Source organism: Pelophylax lessonae (assembly GCF_965119305.1).
Source record: "Pelophylax lessonae genome assembly, chromosome: 1".
Lineage (NCBI taxonomy): Eukaryota > Metazoa > Chordata > Amphibia > Anura > Ranidae > Pelophylax > Pelophylax lessonae.
This window is the reverse complement of record NC_138768.1, coordinates 830,282,219-830,301,248: the sequence shown is the minus strand read 5'-3', so window position 1 is coordinate 830,301,248 and position 19,030 is coordinate 830,282,219. Positions and strand designations below refer to the sequence as shown.

The 19,030-nt window shown below is 41.0% G+C and overlaps 1 pseudogene across 1 annotated transcript in view; it reads right to left on the bottom strand.

Annotated features, from left to right (window-relative positions):
- LOC309557603 (catenin alpha-2-like) overlaps window positions 1-19,030 on the bottom strand; it is a 745,623-nt pseudogene that overhangs the window by 69,085 nt on the left and 657,508 nt on the right. The window contains exon 5 of the transcript XR_014226146.1: window positions 1,968-2,087. The product of XR_014226146.1 is annotated as a catenin alpha-2-like (transcript). The remainder of the gene's footprint in view (window positions 1-1,967; window positions 2,088-19,030) is intronic.

Here is a 19,030-nt window from a genome sequence, read left to right as displayed (position 1 = left end):
TGTAAGGGGACCATAGTGTAGTGTAGGGTTAACTGACTCTGACTGCTATGGCAGGGTGACAAAACCCTTCAATGTCAGGGTGACCACTATAGAGAAAATATTGTTTCTCTTAGAACACTTATAGAACCAGATAGTGGCTTCGCCCCTGTCACCCTGCTTTTTGCTGCAGGCGTTTATAGGGCTTTTTTGAGGACATGTTTGGAGTCAGGCATGACATCTGAACTTCTGTGCAGGGGTATATATACACACACACATGTATGTATATATACACATACACACATATAGGTGTGATAGGAGCAGAAACCTATGCTTGCGCTAATGAAATAATTAACACCCATATGGCTTCTCTGCTATAACACCTATATATGTGTATGTGTATAAATACATATAAGTGTGTGTGTATATATACCCCTATAGAGAAGTTCAGATGTTTTGCCTGCCTACAAAGACCCCAAAAAAATGCCCAAAAAAAACGCCTGCTGCAAAAACACACCCGGGCGTTTTTGTAGCTGGCGTTTTTTTGGGCATCTTTGGAGGCAGGCATAACATCTGTACTTCTGTGTAGGGGTATATATACAAACACACACATGTATGTATATATACACATATATAGGTGTGAAAGTAGCAGAAACCTATGCTTGCGCTAATTAAATAATTAACACCCATATGGCTTCTCTGCTATCACACCTATATATGGGTATGTGTATAAATACACATAAGTGTGTGTGTGTATATACCCCTATACAGAATTTCAGATGTTTTGCCTGCCTCCAAAGACCCCCAAAAAATGTGCCAAACAAAACCACCCAGGTGTGTTGTTGCAGGCGTTTTTTTTTTGCATTTTTGGGGGGTCTTTGGAGGCAGGCATAACATCTGAACTTCTGCCTCCAAAGACCCCCAAAAAATGCCCAAAAAAACGCCTGCTACAAAACCGGCAAGGTATGAAAATAGCGGAGTCATATGCCTGTTCTATTGCAATTCTAATACAAACAAACATTTTTTTTCTGGTTCTGGACATGCTACAGAGCTGAAACTTCACAGGTACAATTTTTAGACCCCACAGACACTAAATCCAAAGAAATCTCATTTTTCTTCAATAATTTTTTCAATAATTGGCTCTCTATCAAAAATGACAATTTTTAAGAACTTTTTTTTGTGTGATTAATAGTCCCTGGGGCATGACCCAGAACCCTGGGCATTTATTGGGTTTTAGGGCTTCAAAATGGTGTTTTTTGATTACCGAAGTTCGGGTCCCATTGATTTCAATGGGGTTCAGAAATCCGGGCCAAACTTTCGGGAAGTTCGGGTGTTCTGGTCGAACCGAACTTTTCAAAAGTCCGATCATCCCTACTAATAAGTCAACATTTCTTCATTCAAGCTGAATAACCGGCCCCAACCCCTGACCCGGAAGCAGCCTTTTCATTTATCTCGTGTATACAGACTCCCGTGTGTCTAAGGCAGTACACTACATTTGCCTTGATCCCAAAAGGGCGGCATCCATCAGTCCAAGGTCCACTTTGTGAATGCAGTTATCACCTCAGTCTATGGTCACACTTGTGCGTTGCGGGAATGTGTGCAAAACTGCGCACTTTTGTGCAATGCACAAAAACAGGCAGTTCTTTAGCAGATGCGTGGCGGTGCCATTAATGCTTAATATTTAAAGTCAGTCTTACCCGTCTTGGTAGCACTTGTGTCCTGGCACAGGCCAAATTGCATGGTAACAAAAGACCACACGTCTTGGTGAGACAATATTTTCAGAAGAGGTGAGGCACTTTTTTTACACATTTCTGATGTGTAGGGCAGCCCACTGATTTTAATGGCCTGCCCTAAACTGCTCCACTCTGAACATTGTGATGTACATGATATACTTCATACTTCCCTATGACCCAAATATAATATTCTCCCATAAGCCTAATCATGACTGGTTCTCTTGAACCTCGCAGTGTTACAGGTATATGGCAGTTTACCTGTTGCCTCCTTGCAGCCACATAGTTGAGTTTGACCATTTCCTTGCCAAACTCTTTGAAGCGATGAGCCAAATCTTGTTCATTGGTAGCACATTTCACAGCTTCAAGAGCTTCCTCCACCTAGGAGAAAAAAAAAAAGATTTCCAATGTTATTAGATGGCTCACCAATTAAAAAGAAAATTCAATAACACACATTATGACAAGCAAATTATTTAAATTACAGCAAAGAAACATTTTCAGTTTGTCACCTTTTATCTCCTCGTATGAATTAGTAGATTTGCAATGTAATAATGTATCAAAATGTATCAAAATTTGTGAGCTGCATTGTCATCTGGGATGTCACATGAAAGCCTAATTTAGTGCCTTTTCCTGTGTTCCCCCATTCACACCTGAGCATTCTGGGTCTCGAAGCTCCAAATCACACAACATCCGAAATCTGATGGATTTCCATTGTCCCTCTTCACATCTGAGCATTCAGACTTAACACTTAAGCCCCGGAAGATTTTACCCCCTTTCTGACCAGGCCCTATTTTGTGATTCGGCACTGCGTGACATTAACGGACAATTGCACGGTCGTGAGACGCTGTAACAAAACAAAATTGACGTCCTTTTTTTCCCACAAACAGAGCTTTCTTTTGGTGGTATTTGATCACCTGTGCGATTTTTACTTTTTGCGCTATAAACAAAAAAAGAGCGTAAAATTTGCAAAAATAACAATATTTTTCACATTTTTTTTATATGAAATTCCCCCCCCCCAAAAAAAGTAAAAATCAAAATGTTTTAACATTTTAGGCCAATTTGTTTTCTGCTGCATATGGTTGGTAAAAAAAAATTGCAGTAAGCGTATTTTGATTGGTTTGCGCAAAAGTTATTGCGTTTACTAACTAATTAAGGATAAGATTTTTGTCATTTTTGTTGTTTTTTTTTTTAACATGTAATGGCAGCGATCTGCGATTTTTTTTTGCAGGACTGCGACATTGCGGAAGACAGATCGGACCATTGACTGACATTTTTGACACTTTTGGGGTTACCAGTGACATTACTGCAGTAATCAGTGCTATACATATGCACTGTTACTGTAAAAATGACACTGGCAGGGAAGGGGTTAACTTTATTGGAGAGGGAGAGGTTAAGTGTGTCCCTAGGGGCGTGCTTCTAACTGTGAAGGGATGTGGCTTGTTGTGTAACAACAGAGATATACGATCCTACATAGCAGGACCGTATGATCTCTGTTCTTACACCAGGGAGAATGACAGGCGGCTTTGTTTACATTAGCCGCCTGCCTTTCTCCCGCTGTAATGGACAATCGCGAGTGACCAGCGGACATCGGATCCCATGGTCACACGCACGGGGGGGGGTCCGTAAACGAGCGGGGGCGGGAGCGCGCCTCCGGCGGCGCGCGCTCGCCCCCTAGAGCCTTACAGGCTAGCGACGTAGCCCTACGTCGCTTTGCCTGTGAGGGGCTGACTGCCGACGTAAATATACTGTGGGCGGTCGGCAAGTGGTTAATACCTAAAGCTACATGAGCTAGTTTTGGAGCAGAATGGGGTGTTGTCGGTCCCTTCAAATTAAACGAAAGCATGAAAAAAAAAAAGAAAAATGCCCAAAACTGCAATTTTTTAAAGTAATCTTATAATAACAATCTGGCCAAAAACATGCGATCTTGCCCCAAAGAATCAACCGTATGGCAGTTCATAAGTAAAAACATGAAACATCGTCTACATATGCTATGGTCAGAGGTGTAATTAGAACCTTCAGGGCCTCAGTGGAAGAAACCATAAAGGGACCACTTGAAGACTCAGGATCTATTGATCAGTCCTGGGGCCCTTTCTATTGGTCTTGGGGCCTTTCCTCTACAATCTTGCTCCAAAGAAGCCCCCGCATGTCAGTTCACTAATACAGCGGTTTTGGGCTTTTTGACCATCGTCATAACATTGAATGAAAACCAGAAGGTCACAAGACAGGTAGGAAGGGTGGGAGCTTGTCCCTCAACTGAAGGAACCTCAGGTTGATGTGACCGACCTCTACTTACTTAAAATGGTTTATTTTAAAGTAGAGAATGTGACTTTCACAAACATCCTCTGGTGAAGAACCATCCAGGCCCATGTGTTCTAAATTGGAATGACTGATTCTTCACCAATAAATATTTTTGAACATTTATAAATAGACTGCTTTATAAATAGACCTCAAAGTGTATGTCTTGCCAAACATGTTTCGAAAGCCGGTTCACATTAGAGCGATCCGACTTGCCGGGGCGACCTCACAAGTTGCGGTGCGCTGCTCGCACCACGACCACGGAGAGGCCGGCACGGACTTCATAACATTGAAGTCAATGCAGGTCGCTCCAGGTCGCCCCAAAGAAGCTCCGGACCCTTTTTCTGAGTCGGAGCAATTGTGTCGCTCCTATTAGAACGGGTCCACAGCTTCTCTATGGCAGGCGACCTACGGCGACTGAGTGAAGAATTACAGCTCACTTGATATTTAGATATTTAGATCTGCTCAGTTGGGGGGGGGGGTAAAAAGAATAAAGATACTTTTAGCAAAATGTTTTTGAAAGTGTCTTTGTCATTTAAAGCTCATGTACTGCCTTTTATATGACAATATATGGTCACATATGACAATATGATAACCTGGCCACAGTTCTAATTGTAATAGCCCTGACCCCATATACCCCTCTAACCTTGACAGTAAGATTCTCTTAAAACTATTTCCCTAACGTGAGCTGGGATACACAGCTTCTATTGAGTGTTATGATCAAACACAGTAAAATGGGCTATAGATAGGTGGACGAAACATTAATGAATCTTTGGAAACCCAGCAATGGGTGCTATACATATCTCAGATTCCGGGGTACACTACTCCATAATTTGGTAACCCCTTGCTTCCCCCTCTTGTAGAGCAGAAGATGTACATCCAGGCATTGGGATTTTTAGCATAAAGGGCAGGGGTGGGGCAGGGCTCAGGATGAAAGTTTCCTAGTAAAACATAGCTTTTAGAGGAGATACCCATGAGGCAGGAATATTCCGTAGTTGTTTGAAAGTGAATCCAGCAAGACCAAATCTTTGTAAACCTGGAAGAGTTATTGCATGATATAGCAATCAGTTCTTCCATTACCATTATTTTGTGGAGTGTAGAGAAACATTCCTGTATGGTTGGAGAGCAAATGGGGCTGAAGAGCACTGGGACACAAAATGTGGTGGCATTCACCATGTGCATAACCAGGGATTTAAAGCATAATCTCCTGCATACAGAAGTGTGATGGGAACTGGGCCAGAGGGAAGTCCAATGTGTAGGTAGTGACCTGAGAGATTAGATCAACCTTTCCCAACCTTTTCAACAAATGGGAACCTTAAATACCTTTTCCAGTCTGCAAAAAATTATTATATCTACAACTCTTGATACATCCCTGGAGAAGAGACGCCTGAGGGGGGACATGATAGCAATTTATAAATATCTCAATGGGGATCTCGGCATAGAAAAACAGCTATTCAGTCGAAGGGATTGCATGAAGACTCGAGGGCATACAATGCGATTAGAGGAGAAGTGTTTTAACCTCAGGCAGCGTGGGGGTTCTTTACTGTTAGGGCTACAAGATTGTGGAATTCTCTACCACAAGAGGTGGTTTCTGCGGGTAGTATGGTGGCTTTCAAAAGACTCTTAGACGTACATCTCAAGGATCAGGACATTCAGGGCTGTGTGAGATGATTACAGCTACACACACCTACACAGGTTGAACTGGATGGACTATTGTCTTTATTCAACCTCAACTACTATGTAACTATGTAACTATTAATGTGATGGTTAGTGGGAAGAATGCTCATTATTCTTGTGGTCATTGGGAAGAATGACCCCTTTATATATATATAGCTAAAAAGATCAATGGTGTCACTGGGAACTTATCTGAAAGGCAAAAAATTCTCATTGTTCAAGGAACCCCTAACAACCCCTGGAGGAACCCTAGGGTTCCATTGAGCCCTTGTTAAAAAACCCTGAATAAGATGGTGGACTTCAGTCCAGATGGGTGGAAGGGTTGGGCAAGACCATCAGATATGCAAAGTATTTTCTGGTGGGTTTTTATTGTTCTGTTTACCCATAGGGGAGTTTCCACTTTCTTCTAATGAAGTCACCTGTACAGAAATTGAGAGGAAATCTGGAAGTTCCTCTATCAATGGGCTTTGGGCTTTTGTTGATGGCATCAATTTGATATTTGTTTGATATGCTTTTTAGATCATTCAGAATTAACTGACAGGTTTATTTGATCTGCAGTTGGTTTGCTTCTGACCTGTTTAAAGAGGAATTTGCATACCCATAGACTTTTATGGAAAGGCAAAACCCAGGCAAACAGGCAATAGGAAAAACCTAAAAACAAGGGAGAATGCGCACATAATAGTGAAGAAATAACTTTAATTCTATGTAGGTATTGGATCAAATTAACTTACAAAGGGATATTTTAAATCCACTTATTTGTGGCCAAGGGCTAAGGGTTATGAAAGAGGGCCACAGAAAGGTTTAACATTTCCATTTGTGAGTGTGTGTTATCTTTTAACTTTAAATTAAAGCTGAAGTTTAGGTATGAGTATTTCTAAGCAGGGATATTGGACCAGCTTGGATCAGAGTAAATATGTACATGCCATACCTGTGGGATCCCATGTAACCTGGAAATCACTGTAGTAGGCACCATTAGCATCTAGATCCCATTCTGAGCAGCTGCCCTGCTGCATTATGAACACAGGAGGGTGTTGCCCCAGCACCATTCAGAGAAAACTTTGCAAATTCTCAATGAGTGCAAAGTATTATCTGATTGGACGAGGTGGAGATCGAGATGTCACCTTGTCCAATCAATGCTTTGCTTTTATTGAAAGATTGCATTCTTTGAATGGTACCTGAGCCAAACAAGTAACTTCCTTTGTTCAGTAAGCAGCAGGAGAGCCTGCAACAGTGATTTCCAGCTTCATCCTGGATCCCACAGGTACAGCACTTTTGCACTTACGTCCAAGATGTCCATCTTGTATGTTGTCCAATGTGAGATGTCCACCTTGATATCAATGTAACTATGTAATGAATTTTTGTAGTGGGACATGTCCCTGGATGGATTGGGTCCTCAAGCCATATTTTGTATAGAGTGATCTATGGTGATATTACTGTCACCAGTAGTGAAGAGGTTAAGTTGATTTGGCAAGTTCCCTTTAATTCCCGGTTGTTGTGCCATGCAGCCTGACCCTTTGATAGCGTCGTAAGGACAAAACGCGTCAGATGGGGCTGTACAGCAACCGGAAGTGACGTCAGAGGCCAATCAAGTGACATGCTGGAAGTGACGGGATCGTGGCCCAGTTGAGACGTTATATCCACCGGTCCTACTGGCATGGTTAAGTCTGATGCTCTGTTTTTAGATGGTTGATGGGCCTGCTTTTTCTTATTATTTAGCGGTGCGATGGGGGAGTTTGATTGAGGAAAATATTTTTTAGAGGAATTTTGTTTCTTCTAGGTGGCTGTAAGCTATTAATAATTTATGGTGGCAACCATAAGCATGGAAACAATCATATTTGTTTCCAGCACGGGGTTAGTTATTATTTTTTAAACACATATATGTAAGAATAGCCATAACTAAACTTCAGCTTTAAAGTTATTTCTACACTATCAGGCCCATTCTCTGCCTTGTTGTGTTTATGCCTCGTTTCCACTGAGCGGTATGGTTCGGTTCGGTACAGTTCAGTATGGTTCGGTACGGTACACCTTGATCAGGCTTGCGTTTCCACCGCCAACAGTACCTAAGCTCAACAGTACCTCAACAGTGTAGCTGCACCCTGTTGGACTTGGTATGGTACTAATGTGCTCGGTACCCCAACAAAAGGGTACCAAAAAAGTGGTACGGTACGGTTCGGAATTAGGGTACCATTTACAACTTTTGACAATGGAAAATGGCAAAAATTGCGTACCGTACCAAACTGAACCGTACCGTACCGCTCAGTGGAAATAGGGCATTCGATTATGTTAGGATCTCCCAGACCATTTTTTAGCGAGAGCTTCGGGATGGTTGTGGTCCCCTTTGGATTTTCCCTTGTATTCTGATTGCCTACCCATAGTTTCAATGTGCATTTTCTCTCTGGATAATTTATCTTTTCTGGATTTATAATAGGAAAAGTCCAGTCTATCCCAAACAGACAAAGGTTTAGGCTGGAGTTCCGGATTAGTATTTTCAGTCTTTATCATCAGTATTTTTAGAGACTCTTTGATTGCACTCTGACTTTTTTTTTTACAGTACAAACTTTTGCACCTAATGACCTGAAGTTCACGCTCTGTTCCTCACTTCACAAGAACGCATAAATATCTGCATTGCACACAAATCGGAATGTGTGATTTCCTCCTGTGAAGTGCCCGGCTCTCTCCTGTAACGTCCGTGTTTTTATCCTACAGATCTCGTTTCTGTATCCTCAACTTGACTGGATGCTCTCCTATGGACCCATCCAGCCTTCTCTTTGTCAGAGGAAAAGATCAGTTCTAATAGTTATTTTATACTGTTAAAACAAAGCATCCTTTTGTTCAAGAGAACCTTTCACTATGGGGTGGACATGATGTTGGACAAGAAAGGGCAGACACCGGCCCCGGAAATAAACGAATATACTGATCTGCTGCTCTAAAGTTCAAACGCCATGGGCAGCTGCTAATTCTCATCATCTGTGACCAATCGTCAAGGATAAAGCACTGCTGCAGTTTTTTGGGCTTTGTTACCATTGGTTGAAATCTTTGCTTTGCCTGGTCATTTTCCATAACAGTTAGTGGCACAGGATTTAGTTATGCAAAGTTTGAGGCGTTGCAACCAAACAAAACTGTACCTGCATCTGTTCCTCAAAAAAGCACCTGCTCTCCGAACGCTTGTCCCAGAGTTTGAAGGTGGAATTGGAACACCCGGAGGTGTGTCCTTGCATCCTTATTAAAAAAGTAGGTAGGGCACATGTGAGTGGAGAAGGGGTATGAACATAGAAAAGAGTAAGGGCCCTTTCACACAGCCGCTCCGTATGTCCGCAAATCATCCTATTTTTTTGCGGATGATTTACGGACATAATGTAAGTCAATGGCATTGCGGATGTCAGGGGAATACCATCCGCTGACATCCGATTTTCTTTCTTTCAGTTCTGTTCCGTTTTTTGGAACGGAACAGAACCCTATTTTTCCTCTGTTCAAAAAATGGAAAGAAAGCAAAATCGGATGTCAGCGGTGTCATCCGCTGACATCCGCAATGCCCATAGACTTACATTATGTCTGTATATCATCCGCAAACAGATGGGATGATATGCGGACATACGGAGCGGATGACACAAGTGTCATCCGCTCCGTGAAAAAAAAAAAAAAAAAAAGGACCGGAGCGGAGCCAAAAAACTGATCACCCGTGTGAAAGAGCCCAATGTTACTTTGTCCCACATGGGACTACAAAAGGTAAATATGAGGCCAAAAGCAAAGCAGAGCAGAGTAAAAAGGTTGGGGGTGGTTGGTGGTGGTTGGGGGAGGGGGGGCGTAACTGGAAAGATGGCACCAAGGAGAGCAAGGTGATCAAAGGCTGCACCACCAGTGGTATGTGGGAGAAGTTGGGATTACCTTGAATTAGTTGTCAATCCTAACATATGCCCAGTGAAGTGACTGGCCTCAGGTGATACACAGAGATTAACCACTTAAGCCCCGGAGGATTTGGCTGCTCAAAGACCAGGGCCTATTTTGCAATTCGGCACTGCGTGAATTTAACGGACAATTGCACGGTTGAGGGGAGAGGGAGAAAGGCAGGCGGCTGATGTAAACAAAGCCGCCTGTCATTCTCCCTTGTGTAATAGCAGAGATCATACGATCCTGCTATGTAGGATCATATGTCTCTGTGGTTACATCACAAGCCACACCCCTTCACAGTTAGAAGCACGCCCCTAGGGACACATTTAACCCTTACATCTCTAATAAAGTTAACTCAAGAAGAAAGACATTGTTGAAAAAAAGCCTTAAGAAGTCCCATTTGCAGTTTGCAAGAAACCATGTGGGGGACACAGCACACACGTGGAAGAAGGTGCTCTGGTCAGGTGAGACCAAAATTTAACTTTTTGGCCAAAAGTAAAACACTATGTGTAGCAGAAAACTAACACTGCACATCACCCTGAACACACCATCCCCACCGTGAAACATGGTGGTGGCAGCATCATGTTGTAATGGATGTAATACAGGTTATATTAGTGAAATGCCTATTTCCCCTTATGGTGCATACCTTATGTATATATGTTACTGCTGAGAGGATGCTTTTCTTCATGAGGGGCAGGGAAGCTGGTCAGAGTTGATGGGAAGATGGATGGAGCCAAATACAGGGCAATCTTAAAAGAAAACCTGTAAGAGTCTGCAAAATACTTGAGACTGGGGTGGAGGTTCACCTTCTAGCAGGACAATGACCCTAAACATACAGCCAGAGCTACAATGGAATGGTTTAGATCAAAGCCTATTCATGTGTTAGAATTACCCAGTCAAAGTTCAGACCTAAATCCAATTGAGAATCTGTGGCAAGACTTGAAAACTGCTGTTGGCTTGAGCTATTTTGCAAAGAAGAATGGGCAAAAATGTCTCTCTCTAGATGTGAAAAGCTGGTGGAGACTAGGGATGATCGAACAGTTCGGGTCAACCATCGGTTCGACCCGAACATTGGGTGTTCGAAATTCGGCCGAATTCTGAACGTTTTGCTGAAAAAGTTCGGAATTCGGCAACCAGAACCGACCAAAATGCAATGGGACAGGAAATGGGCTTTAAAAGCCCGTGATTGGACCAGAACCATCAGTAAAAGCCAATTGAGGGGGCAGGAGAATGCTAAGAAGTTTCTGTAGGGAAAGTGTTAAGTGCCAGGGTGACCGTAGTGTAGTGTAGGGTGAACTGACTCTGACTGCTATGGCAGGGTGACTGCTATAGAGAAAAGATTGTTTCTCTTAGGTCACTTATAGAACAGCGATATGGCTTCTCGCCTGCCACCTTGTTTTTTGCTGCAGGCGTTTATATGGCTTTTTTGAGGACATGTTTGGAGGAAGGCATGACATCTGAACTTCTGTATAGGGGTATATATACACACACATGTATGTATATATACACATACACATATATAGGTGTGAAAGTAGCAGAACACTATGCTTGTGCTAATGAAATAATTAACAGGCATATGGCTCCGCTCCTATCACACCTATATATGTGTATGTGTATAAATACATATAAGTGTGTGTGTATATATACCCCTATACAGAAGTTCAGATGTTTTGCCTCCCTTCAAAGACCCACAAAAAATGCCCAAAAAACGCCTGCCCCAGAAAAAAAAAAAACGCCCAGGTGTGTTATTGCAGGCGTTTTTTTTGGGCATTTTTTGTGGGTCTTTGGAGGCAGGCAAAACATCTGAACTTCTGTATAGGGGTATATATATATACACACTTAAATATATTTATACGTTTTTTGATTACCGAAGTTTGGGTCCCATTGATTTCAATGGGGTTCTGAAATCCAGGCCGAACTTTTGGGAAGTTTGGGTGTTCTGGTCGAACCAAACTTTTGAAAAGTTTTATCATCCCTAGTAGAGACATCCCTATAAAGACTTGCATCTATAATTGCAGCGAATGGTGGTTCTACAAAGTTTTGACTCAGGGGGCCTGAATACAAATGCACACCACACTTTTCACATATTTATTTGTAAAACATTTTGAAAACCATTTATTATTTTCCTTCCACTTCACAATTATGTGCCACTTTGTGTTGGTCTATCACGTAAAATCCCAATAAAATACATTTACGTTTATTGTTGTAACTTGACAAAATGTGGAAAATTTCAAAGGGTATGAATACTTTTTCAAACCATGTAAAACAGGGAGCTGAGTATATCTGATACCTGAGTATAGGGAATGGGCACACACACCCTCTACACAGTCTTAAAGGGAAACATACACACCTGTGGCTGTCAATCACCTGTTGTGTGCTGGGGGGGCATGACCATCTCTCTGGTTTTGACATAGTCCAGTAAGGAAAACAAACTGTATTCTTTATTCATTACAATTAATCTCTACTCTTATCAGTCAAATACTATTACACACCTTGCAGACCTTCCTCGGGCATGCAGCTTAGTACAAAGTTGTGGGGAAGGGGTTACATATTGTCAGACCTATAGCAGCACTATAATGCTGTGTTACACAGGGCTGCTACCAAAATTTAAACTAAGTGCCAAAAAAAGCTTTCCTTTGTGGGTCAACACCTTCAGAAGATGTGTTTCAAAAGTTTGGGTTAAAGACTTTCATACATATCATGTGTCATATCATCATATATAATTTGAAAATGCTTTTTCTATTTGTGTTTTTTTTTTCAGCACAGTGTTTACCATCAAAATATAATTGCAGACATCTTTAAGGCTTTGGGTCCTGATGAATCAGGGTATCCCGTGAAACACGTTGACCGACCATTAACCTTACCATACTCTTGATTGTGTCTTTTTTGTATTGCATTTGTAGACTTTTGTAGGCAACTTTTAATATGCAGTTTTGTAATAAAATACCATGTAAGGTTTAATATATTATGTTTATTGATTTTTTTACTCCCACTATTGGAGGCATAATTAAAGTATGTTTTTGGGATATTTGTGATTTTAGTGTATGATTATAGCACGCCATCTTTATCCTCTGGAAAATTGGAATTGAATGTAAGTATTTACTCCTTCTCTGTACACCAATATACATGATGAGCATTTAACCCTTGCAATGCAGGGAGGGGGGGGGGGGTAGTCTCAGGGGCAATGCAAGGGTAAGATTGTTAATTTTGCTGGGGTAGGGCTTTACATTTTGGATTTTCTTTCTAGAAATACTTGTATATAGTTTGGCTGTCGCACCAGGTAACCCTGCAGGTGTTATTTAACCACTTGACCTCCGGTAGTTTTACCCCCCTTCATGACTAGGCCATTTTTTGCGATATGGCACTGCGTTACTTTAACTGGAAATTGTGCAGTCATGCAACACTGTACTCAAATAAAATGTATGTCCTTTTTTTCCCCCACAAATAGAGCTTTTTTTGGCAGATGGGCGAAAGTGCAGAATCACGAATATATAAGGGATTCTGCACAGGAGAACCGCCCTGTAGCAATAAAACTACTATGGGGCCCTCCTACCTAATGTTAAGGGGATACCTAATGTTATCCCCTGTGGCATAGGGAATGTTTTCTAATATTTTTTCTATTATATCTTTAGATATCTCTATTGCATCCTATTCCTGACAAAGTGGGCACAGAGCCACGAAATGCATTGAAGTATATGGATGCCAAGATATCATGTTTTTAATGCCATATCAGATGCCAACATTATTATGTACTGTCAAAAATATATATTTTGTGTGATGCAGGAATGAATTCCCTCAGCTCTTCTCCACATATCTATCTGTTTTAATTGTAATTTGACCTACTTAAATTATGTTGTATTCCTTGTAATTTATAATCATTATTATTTTCTATTTTTCATTTTTTTGTATATTTATTCATTATGAATTGAAGTAGACCTTTTCTACTGGTTTATAATCTACTGTTGTTACAATGGATGGCCAACAATGGTCTATTTTTATTAACATATTAAAATGTTTATTTCATATAATCAAGGATCAATTTGCCTCATTTAACCACTTGGCAACCACTCACGTTGCTGCTACTGCAGCAGAGCGGCTCGGCTGGATCCTACGTCGCTGGATTCCTCCCCCTCTCGGTGGCACGTTGCCCCTGTATTCAGACACAGCGGGGTCGGGCCAGGGGAGGAGAGGCGGTGATCACCGCCGCTCTTCCCCGATCGTCGGGGACAGAGTGAGGAAATCCGCCCGCTTGTGTAAACAAAGCGGGCGGATCTCCTCTGTGACAGGCAGGGACAGATCACAGGATTCAGCATGGCTGAACCTGCGATCTGTGTCTGTGTCACTCAACCCCCTCCCCCCACACACGTCAGTTAGCATGAGCCACACATTTAACCCCTTTTAACCCCTTCCCTGCCAGTGTCATTTTTACAGTAACAGTGCATATTTTTAGCACTGATTACTGTATGTAACTGGTCCCCCCAAAAGTCTCAAAAATGTCAGTTAGGGGGTCCGATCTGTCCGTCGCAATGTCGAAGTACCGCAAAAAAAAAACGCAGATTGCCACCATTACTAGTAATAAAAAAAATAAACAATAAAAATGACAAATCTTTCCCGTAATTAGTAAACACAATAAGTTTTGCGAAAACCAATCAAAATACGCTTATTGTGATTTTTTTTTTTTACCAAAAATATGTAGCAGAAAACAAATTGGCCTAAAATGTTAAAAAATGTTGATTCATAATTTTTTTGGGGGGGAATGTTATATATCAGAATGTGAAAAATATTGTTTTTTTTTTTTTCAAAATTGACGCTTTTTTTTTCAAAAATTAAAAACCGCACAGGTGATCAAATGCCACCAAAAGAAAGCTCTGTTTGTGGGGGGGAAAAAAGGACATACATTTTTTTGGATACAGCGTCGTACAACCGCGCAATTGTCCATTAAAGTAATGCAGTGCCGAATCACAAAATATAGCCTGGTCAGGAATGGGGTAAAATCTTCAGGTCTTAAAGCGGTTAAAAATACGCTCAGTGAGAATTTTTTTGTCAAAGAGATGTAGCTAAATACATTTTGGCCTAAATATATAACAAAAATTGAATATATTGGATATGTTTTAACTTAATTAAAGTAGAAAATGTCAATTTTTTTGCAAAATTTTTGCACTTTTTTATTAATATCGCAAAAAATGAAAAGCGCAGAGGTGATCAAATACCACCAAAAGAAATCTCTGTTTGTGGGGAAAAAAGGACGTCAATTTTGTTTAGGTATGGCGTTGCATGACCGTGCAATTGTCAGTTAAAGTCACGCAGTGCCAAGTTGAAAAAAGTGGCCTGGACGTTAAGCAGGAAAATCCTCCGGTCCTAAAGTGGTTAAAGTCCCTATGAAACGTATTTTTTTTATATACAATGGGGTGGTCTTTAAGTGTTTAAAGTATATCTAAAGCCAGAAACGATTTTTTTTTAGTTTTGGAGTAGAAAAGGACTAAAACCCCTACAATATGAAGTATTTATAGAAATTAAAGGAAATCCCTCCAAAGTGAGTAAAATCCTCTCTTAGACAGTTGTCACTGGAATAGCAGGTATAAATGGTCCATGGTAAATATATATATATATATATATTAAGTGGTATTTAAAAAAAAAAAAACAAGGATACAGTGTAGTATTACCAATGCGGGATTGTGGCATGTGTGTACATTTTTAGATCTGCCATGTATTCTAAAGATCATAATATAGTGTGAATGGTGCAATGAAGATACACAAATTGTGTGTGTGTGGATTGTTAATGGAGGACAGGCTGCTTCTTTTATTGCTAGGACAATAAAAGTGTTAGTTATGTTTAAGGAGTTTTATTCATTTATATTATTTTTTTATTTTTTCAGAGAACCTATAAAATAACAGAGCAACAGCATAGAGAGACAGTCCATTCTGTATCACTGTTTACAAATAAATTTTAGATCCTAATTTCAGATATAGGAATCAACAGGATTAATATTTTCTTAATATCCTATTTTATTACCTTTGGACTCTCCCGGGAACTTTTTGCTATGCATTCTTTTGTTGTGTCTTGTAATTCTGCTGGATATGTATGCAAATAATTTTATTTTGTTATATAATATTTACCCACTAGATGGCAGAAGTGTCCTCCTCACTGCCATCATCTTGTACTGGTAGAACTGCTAGCTGTATTGGGGGAGATCTGAGATCACCACCAGGCCACTTTGTCTGTAATTAGCAATGACAGCATCTCACATACCTCTCCCTCCTCTCCCTGTTGTGCCAACTACCAGTAATCTTTAATTTAAGAAAACAAATATAATATGCAAAATAAAGAATGCATAATGACATTTTACATTAAAAAAAAAAGAAAACTGTCAAACGAGGTAACGAGCGTTCTTTATGGAGATGAGAGGACGGCCTATGAAAGTCGCTTGAAGGACATAAATATAAACTGAAGAGAGAAGAGAACTGAAACTTAATGTCTGCTGGTGTTCATTTTTAAAATCATTAGGGCTCACCCACAGCAGCCTGCATGCTGTAACACAGGCGGTGAACTTTGTGTAGAGTCAGAGTAATGTGTTGTTACAATGTTTCATTTTCCAGTTAAACTTTTCTGAAGTGTTACAAAATTACACTTAATTTTAAAAGATTTTACACTTAAAAGACTCTGCACTGCAACACACAAAATGCAGACATGTTGCCCACACACAAAATGTAGACATGATGCCCACATACAAAATGTAGACCTGATGCCCACCCATAAAATGTTTGACATGATGCCCACACACAAAATGTTGACATGCTGTCCACACACAAAATGTAGACTTGATGCCCACACACAAAATGTAGACTTGATGCCTACGCACAAAATGTAGACATGCTGCCCACACACAAAATGTAGACTTGATGCCTACGCACAAAATGTAGACATGATGCCCACACACAAAATGTAGACATGCTGCCCACACACAAAATGTAGACATGCTGTCCACACACAAAATGTAGACTTGATGCCCACACACAAAATGTAGACTTGATGACCACGCACAAAATGTAGACACGATGCCCACGCACAAAATGTAGACATGATGCCCACGCACACAATGAAGACATGATGCCCACGCACAAAATGTAGACATGATGCCCACGCACACAATGAAGACATGATGCCCACGCACAAAATGTTGACATGATGCCCACGCACAAAATGTAGACATGATGCCCATGCACACAATGTAGACATGATGCTCACACACAAAATGTAGACTTGATGCCTACACAAAAAATGTTTGACATGCCACCCACACACAAAATGTTGACATGCTGCCCACACACAAAATGTTGACATGCTGCCCACACACAAAATGTAGACTTGATGCCTACGCACAAAATGTAGACATGATGCCCAAGCACACAATGAAGACATGATGCCCATACACAACATGTAGATATGCTGCCCACACATAAAATGTACATATGCTTCCCACACATAAAATGTAGACATGCTGCCCACACACAAAATGTAGACATGCTGCCCACACACAAAATGTAGACATGCTGCCCACACACAAAATGTAGACATGATGCCCATACACAACATGTAGATATGCTGCCCACACATAAAATGTACACATGCTTCCCACACATAAAATGTAGACATGCTGCCCACACACAAAATGTAGACATGCTGCCCACACACAAAATGTAGACATGCTGCCCACACACAAAATGTAGACATGCTGCCCACACACAAAATGTAGACATGCTGCCCATACACAAAATGTAGACATGTTGCCCACATACAAAATGCAGACATGCTATCCACAAACAAAATGTAGGCATGTTACATTTAATGCAGTCCACCACAACATGTACAGTGTAAGCAAAGCACATAGAAAGCACATGTTCCCATGAGTTAAGACTGTGTCTATATCTTCAGCTTAGTTGTGAACAAGCCTTTAGTCCAGTCGAAGTGCAGGCATTACAATGTATTAGTCATAAAAACCTCTAGGTCATGCCCCTTGCACTTGGTCATATGTCACTGCCATTCCCACTATCAAATTAAAGTGGCTAAGAAGCCCTTTACTAAAGCCTTATATGCAGTGTTACACTATGGCTTGCATTTTATGAATGACTTATAAAATGCAGGCACAGTGTGGAGTGTTGGTGGTGTCCAACAGAGAGCAGATATCAATATCATCTGTCTGTTTTAAATAGGTTCCTTAGTGGCCAGCAAAGGCACTCTCATTGGTGTGATGTATAGAATTGCCCTCTCAGCCTCACCCTGTGCAGAGATCTTCCAGGTTGTGGGACCATAATCTGGGCAAGTGGTTTCCCCCTGGGGTAGGCCAACCCTCTACATACACAAACAGTAGCTGACACCACACGTTGTAATGGAAACACACACCATTCACAGCATCTACAGCCACAATTCTGACCATTAGGAAAGTCTTTTCCACTCACTGCCACAACCAGATAGGAAGGTAAAAGAGTTTTAAAAATCAGTGGCCTTCACATGGGCAAGGATTCCATTATTTCCAAATTTTGGTTGAGAGCCTGGTCTGCTTTATACCTTAAGTTGGTTGTTATTATTTCTCAATGTGTACCTTCTCTGCCTCCCAAAAGACTTGACATCTAAATTTGACCATCAACGCGTGTGTAGTTTGGGGAAATGAGGATGGCACTATGTCCGATACTTCCCCAACCTCTCCACACATTTTAGGTTTTTTCAGCTTTCATTATCATCACAGATGGTGGGTGGGGTTGGCTTGGCCATGAAAAAAGCTGATATCAGCTAATTTTTAAATTAGCAGAATATATTAACAAGAAGGCCATAATAATCTGTCCGTAACCAAATAAATAAATGTGCCGCCATTACTGACCCAGATCGACATGCAAATTGTTAAAAGTCAGAGGAACGGAGCAGCAGAAAGACAAGGAACTTAGGAGAGAGATAAGTAAACACTACAGATATATGTGCCCATGTCAAATTTAATGAATGGGGTTTAGATCCACTTTAATATGAGGTCACTTACCTGTCCGGGGATCCAGCAATGTTGGCTATCCAAGTCTATTTGTCAATTGGCTGGTATAGGTGCTGGCATGTTCACTAAGAAAAAACGGTTTCCTACTGAGCATGTGCGAGTCAATCTGTGATTTCTGAATGGTTCAACCATTTTCTGAAATCTGTTTGCGTCCCAGAAGGCAGCAGTAGGACGGAAGAGGAAATACTCAGGGGATCGCCTCGGCAATCTTACCCCCTCCACTGCCACATTTGGCACTTTTTGGGGGGGAGGGTGCGAACAAGCTGAGCTTCCCCTTTTGGGTGGAGCTCCGCATTATAGAAGATCTATGATCACAGCATATACTTTCATTTCATAATATCAATACTGTAAAAACAATACAAACAATACTTACATCTGACAATGCAATATAAGCCTACTTGAAAAATCTCCTTTCATGCTGTGAGTTCT